The sequence below is a fragment of the Danio aesculapii genome, chromosome 9 (assembly GCF_903798145.1).
Source record: "Danio aesculapii chromosome 9, fDanAes4.1, whole genome shotgun sequence".
Classification (NCBI taxonomy): Eukaryota; Metazoa; Chordata; class Actinopteri; order Cypriniformes; family Danionidae; genus Danio; species Danio aesculapii.
Genome location: NC_079443.1, coordinates 4,987,140 through 4,992,139, shown reverse-complemented (window position 1 = coordinate 4,992,139; position 5,000 = coordinate 4,987,140). Strand labels below are relative to the sequence as shown.

The following is a 5,000-nucleotide window of genomic DNA, read 5'->3' as shown; positions in this document are numbered from 1 at the left end:
TTCTCGCTTCGGGTGTGAGAGGTCACGGGTTCAAATCCCGGACGAGCCCTTGCAGTTGTTTTTCGTTTTGAAGGACAGCTTGACATTCACAGAGGCCTGTTTCAACGCCAGTTTCTGACCATTAGATAGCCTTTATTGAGCGTCTTGGTTCCATGGTGTAATGGTTAGCACTCTGGACTTTGAATCCAGTGATCCGAGTTCAAATCTCGGTGGAACCTCTTACTTCTTAAATCTGTGAAACGGGTGAGATCAATTTACTTCACTGAAGCAGCTGGACAACAACAACAAAAATTTAAAAGCTAACGAGTGACTCACCTTGTTGGTCTAGGGCTGCGATTTTGAAGGTATGTTCTGACTCAATTGTTACATAAAGATTTATGACCATGCTCTGCTTCTGACTCCATGTGAAAACTTCAAGTTTAAGTGGCACGTTGGTCTAAGGGTTTGAGTTTTCGCTTTGGGTGTGAGAGGTCCCGGGTTCAAATCCTGGATGAGCCCTTGCAACTGTCTTGTGTTTTACAGGGCGGCATTATGGCTTACATAAAAACTTCTTTCGAAGAATTCCAGTTTGTCAGCAGATAGTATTGCCACGAAAAACCTTACTTGCACAGTGGCTTGCTGTTCTAGGAGAATGATTCTCGCTTATGTTCAAATTCCGGGTGAGCCCGTACAGTTTTCGCATGTTTTTTGAGGGCGTCGAGGTTTACACAGAGGCCTTTTTCAGAGAATGGCGGTTTGTCAGCAGATAGTGTTGCCATGTAAAGTTCCTGATTTTCATTGGCTCGTTGGTCTAGGGGTATGATTCTCGCTTAGGGTGCGAGAGGTCCCGGGTTCAAATCCCGGACGAGCCCTTGTGGTTGTTTTTTGTTTTACAGGGCGGCATTATGGCTTTCATAAAAACTTCTTTCGAAGAATTCCAGTTTGTCAGCAGATAGCATCGCCACGAAAAACCGTCTTTGCACAGTGGCTTGCTGTTCTAGGAGAATGATTCTCACTCATGTTCAAATTCCGGGTGAACCCGTACAGTTTTCGCATGTTTTATGAGGGCGTCGAAGTTTACACAGAGGCCTTTTTCAGAGAATTCCAGTTTGTCAGCAGATTGTATCACCATGAAAAACCTTCCTTGCACAGTGGCTTGCTGTTCTAGGAGAATGATTCTCACTCATGTTCAAATTCCGGGTGAACCCGTACAGTTTTCGCATGTTTTATGAGGGCGTCGAGGTTTACACAGAGGCCTTTTTCAGAGAGTGCCGGTTTGTCAGCAGATAGTGTTGCCATGTAAAGTTCCTGATTTTCATTGGCTCGTTGGTCTAGGGGTATGATTCTCGCTTCGGGTGTGAGAGGTCCCGGGTTCAAATCCCGGACGAGCCCTTGCAGTAGTTTTTTGTTTTGAAGGACAGCTTGACATTCACAGAGCATTAGATAGCCTTTATTGAGCGTCTTGGTTCCATGGTGTAATGGTTAGCACTCTGGACTTTGAATCCAGTGATCCGAGTTCAAATCTCGGTGGAACCTCTTACTTCTTAAATCTGTGAAACGGGTGAGATCAATTTACTTCACTGAAGCAGCTGGACAACAACAACAAAAATTTAAAAGCTAACGAGTGACTCACCTTGTTGGTCTAGGGCTGCGATTTTGAAGGTATGTTCTGACTCAATTGTTACATAAAGATTTATGACCATGCTCTGCTTCTGACTCCATGTGAAAACTTCAAGTTTTAGTGGCTCGTTGGTCTAAGGGTTTGAGTTTTCGCTTTGGGTGTGAGAGGTCCCGGGTTCAAATCCTGAATGAGCCCTTGCAACTGTCTTATGTTTTACAGGGCGGCATTATGGCTTTCATAAAAACTTCTTTCGAAGAATTCCAGTTTGTCAGCAGATAGTATTGCAACGAAAAACCTTCTTTGCACAGTGGCTTGCTGTTCTAGGAGAATGATTCTCGCTCATGTTCAAATTCCGGGTGAGCCCGTACAGTTGTCGCATGTTTTATGAGGGCGTCGAGGTTTACACAGAGGCCTTTTTCAGAGAATGACGGTTTGTCAGCAGATAGTGTTGCCATGTAAAGTTCCTGATTTTCATTGGCTCGCTGGTCTAGGGGTATGATTCTCGCTTCGGGTGCGAGAGGTCCCGTGTTCAAATCCCGGACGAGCCCTTGCGGTTGTTTTTTGTTTTGAGGGACAGCTTGACATTCACAGAGGCCTGTTTCAACGCCAGTTTCCGACCATTAGATAGCCTTTGTTGAGCGTCTTGGTTCCATGGTGTAATGGTTAGCACTCTGGACTTTGAATCCAGTGATCCGAGTTCAAATCTCGGTGGAACCTCTTCCTTCTTAAATCTGTGAAACGGGTGAGATCAATTTACTTCACTGAAGCAGCTGGACAACAACAACAAAAATTTAAAAGCAAACGAGTGACTCACCTTGTTGGTCTAGGGCTGCGATTTTGAAGTTATGTTCTGACTCAATTGTTACATAAAGATTTATGACCATGCTCTGCTTCTGACTCCATGTGAAAACTTCAAGTTTTAGTGGCTCGTTGGTCTAAGGGTTTGAGTTTTTGCTTTGGGTGTGAGAGGTCCCGGGTTCAAATCCTGAATGAGCCCTTGCAACTGTCTTGTGTTTTACAGGGCGGCATTATGGCTTTCATAAAAACTTCTTTCGAAGAATTCCAGTTTGTCAGCAGATAGTATTGCAACGAAAAACCTTCCTTGCACAGTGGCTTGCTGTTCTAGGAGAATGATTCTCGCTCATGTTCAAATTCCGGGTGAGCCCGTACAGTTGTCGCATGTTTTATGAGGGCGTCGAGGTTTACACAGAGGCCTTTTTCAGAGAATGGCGGTTTGTCAGCAGATAGTGTTGCCATGTAAAGTTCCTGATTTTCATTGGCTCGTTGGTCTAGGGGTATGATTCTCGCTTCGGGTGCGAGAGGTCCCGGGTTCAAATCCTGGACGAGCCCTTGCGGCTGTTTTTTGTTTTGAGGGACAGCTTGACTTTCACAAAGGCCTGTTTCAACGCCAGTTTCCGAGCATTAGATAGCCTCTAATGAGTGTCTTGGTTCCATGGTGTAATGGTTAGCACTCTGGACTTTGAATCCAGTGATCCGAGTTCAAATCTCGGTGGAACCTCTTCCTTCTTAAATCTGTGAAACGGGTGAGATCAATTTACTTCACTGAAGCAGCTGGACAACAACAACAAAAATTTAAAAGCAAACGAGTGACTCACCTTGTTGGTCTAGGGCTGCGATTTTGAAGGTATGTTCTGACTCAATTGTTACATAAAGATTTATAACCATGCTCTGCTTCTGACTCCATGTGAAAAGGCCTTTTTCAGAGAGTGCCGGTTTGTCAGCAGATAGTGTTGCCATGTAAAGTTCCTAATTTTCATTGGCTCGTTGGTCTAGGGGTATGATTCTCGCTTAGGGTGCGAGAGGTCCCGGGTTCAAATCCCGGACGAGCCCTTGTGGTTGTTTTTTGTTTTACAGGGCGGCATTATGGCTTTCATAAAAACTTCTTTCGAAGAATTCCAGTTTGTCAGCAGATAGCATCGCCACAAAAAACCTTTTTTGCACAGTGGCTTGCTGTTCTAGGAGAATGATTCTCACTCATGTTCAAATTCCGGGTGAACGCGTACAGTTTTCGCATGTTTTATGAGGGCGTCGAGGTTTACACAGAGGCCTTTTTCAGAGAATTCCAGTTTGTCAGCAGATTGTATCACCATGAAAAACCTTCCTTGCTCAGTGGCTTGCTGTTCTAGGAGAATGATTCTCACTCATGTTCAAATTCCGGGTGAGCCCGTACAGTTGTCGCATGTTTTATGAGGGCGTCGAGGTTTACACAGAGGCCTTTTTCAGAGAGTGCCGGTTTGTCAGCAGATAGTGTTGCCATGTAAAGTTCCTGATTTTCATTGGCTCGTTGGTCTAGGGGTATGATTCTCGCTTTGGGTGCGAGAGGTCCCGTGTTCAAATCCCGGACGAGCCCTTGCGGTTGTTTTTTGTTTTGAGGGACAGCTTGACTTTCACAAAGGCCTGTTTCAACGCCAGTTTTCGAGCATTAGATAGCCTCTAATGAGTGTCTTGGTTCCATGGTGTAATGGTTAGCACTCTGGACTTTGAATCCAGTGATCCGAGTTCAAATCTCGGTGGAACCTCTTCCTTCTTAAATCTGTGAAACGGGTGAGATCAATTTACTTCACTGAAGCAGCTGGACAACAACAACAAAAATTTAAAAGCAAACGAGTGACTCACCTTGTTGGTCTAGGGCTGCGATTTTGAAGGTATGTTCTGACTCAATTGTTACATAAAGATTTATGACCATGCTCTGCTACTGACTCCATGTGAAAACTTCAAGTTTTAGTGGCTCGTTGGTCTAAGGGTTTGAGTTTTCGCTTTGGGTGTGAGAGGTCCCGGGTTCAAATCCTGGATGAGCCCTTGCAACTGTCTTGTGTTTTACAGGGCGGCATTATGGCTTTCATAAAAACTTCTTTCGAAGAATTCCAGTTTGTCAGCAGATAGTATTGCCACGAAAAACCTTCCTTGCACAGTGGCTTGCTGTTCTAGGAGAATGATTCTCGCTCATGTTCAGATTCCGGGTGAGCCCGTACAGTTCTCGCATGTTTTATGAGGGCGTCGAGGTTTATACAGAGGCCTTTTTCAGAGAATGGCGGTTTGTCAGCAGATAGTGTTGCCATGTAAAGTTCCTGATTTTCATTGGCTCGTTGGTCTAGGGGTATGATTCTCGCTTAGGGTGCGAGAGGTCCCGGGTTCAAATCCCGGACAAGCCCTTGTGGTTGTTCTTTGTTTTACAGGGCGGCATTATGGCTTTCATAAAAACTTCTTTCGAAGAATTCCAGTTTGTCAGCAGATAGCATCGCCACGAAAAACCTTCTTTGCACAGTGGCTTGCTGTTCTAGGAGAATGATTCTCACTCATGTTCAAATTCCAGGTGAACCCGTACAGTTTTCGCATGTTTTATGAGGGCGTCGAGGTTTACACAGAGGCCTTTTTCAGA

General features: G+C 44.9%; 13 non-coding genes across 13 annotated transcripts in view; all 13 read left to right on the top strand.

Moving 5' to 3' along the window:
* Positions 1-49, top strand: part of trnap-cgg (transfer RNA proline (anticodon CGG)) — a 72-nt gene extending 23 nt beyond the window's left edge. Inside the window, exon 1 of the tRNA in view lies at positions 1-49. This exon is cut by the window's left edge and continues 23 nt beyond it. This is a non-coding gene — a tRNA (tRNA-Pro).
* Positions 50-146: 97 nt separating this feature from the next.
* Positions 147-218, top strand: trnaq-uug (transfer RNA glutamine (anticodon UUG)). The gene has a single exon. It is a non-coding gene; the product is annotated as a tRNA-Gln (tRNA).
* Positions 219-779: 561 nt separating this feature from the next.
* Positions 780-851, top strand: trnap-agg (transfer RNA proline (anticodon AGG)). Its single transcript has one exon. It is a non-coding gene; the product is annotated as a tRNA-Pro (tRNA).
* Positions 852-1,299: 448 nt separating this feature from the next.
* trnap-cgg (transfer RNA proline (anticodon CGG)) lies at positions 1,300-1,371 on the top strand. The gene has a single exon. It is a non-coding gene; the product is annotated as a tRNA-Pro (tRNA).
* Positions 1,372-1,443: 72 nt separating this feature from the next.
* On the top strand, positions 1,444-1,515 carry trnaq-uug (transfer RNA glutamine (anticodon UUG)). The gene has a single exon. It is a non-coding gene; the product is annotated as a tRNA-Gln (tRNA).
* A 561-nt stretch (positions 1,516-2,076) lies between these two features.
* trnap-cgg (transfer RNA proline (anticodon CGG)) lies at positions 2,077-2,148 on the top strand. Its single transcript has one exon. It is a non-coding gene; the product is annotated as a tRNA-Pro (tRNA).
* Positions 2,149-2,245: 97 nt separating this feature from the next.
* Positions 2,246-2,317, top strand: trnaq-uug (transfer RNA glutamine (anticodon UUG)). The gene has a single exon. It is a non-coding gene; the product is annotated as a tRNA-Gln (tRNA).
* A 561-nt stretch (positions 2,318-2,878) lies between these two features.
* Positions 2,879-2,950, top strand: trnap-cgg (transfer RNA proline (anticodon CGG)). The gene has a single exon. It is a non-coding gene; the product is annotated as a tRNA-Pro (tRNA).
* A 97-nt stretch (positions 2,951-3,047) lies between these two features.
* Positions 3,048-3,119, top strand: trnaq-uug (transfer RNA glutamine (anticodon UUG)). The gene has a single exon. It is a non-coding gene; the product is annotated as a tRNA-Gln (tRNA).
* A 260-nt stretch (positions 3,120-3,379) lies between these two features.
* On the top strand, positions 3,380-3,451 carry trnap-agg (transfer RNA proline (anticodon AGG)). The gene has a single exon. It is a non-coding gene; the product is annotated as a tRNA-Pro (tRNA).
* Positions 3,452-3,899: 448 nt separating this feature from the next.
* On the top strand, positions 3,900-3,971 carry trnap-ugg (transfer RNA proline (anticodon UGG)). The gene has a single exon. It is a non-coding gene; the product is annotated as a tRNA-Pro (tRNA).
* A 97-nt stretch (positions 3,972-4,068) lies between these two features.
* On the top strand, positions 4,069-4,140 carry trnaq-uug (transfer RNA glutamine (anticodon UUG)). Its single transcript has one exon. It is a non-coding gene; the product is annotated as a tRNA-Gln (tRNA).
* Positions 4,141-4,701: 561 nt separating this feature from the next.
* trnap-agg (transfer RNA proline (anticodon AGG)) lies at positions 4,702-4,773 on the top strand. Its single transcript has one exon. It is a non-coding gene; the product is annotated as a tRNA-Pro (tRNA).
* Positions 4,774-5,000: the final 227 nt, after the last annotated feature.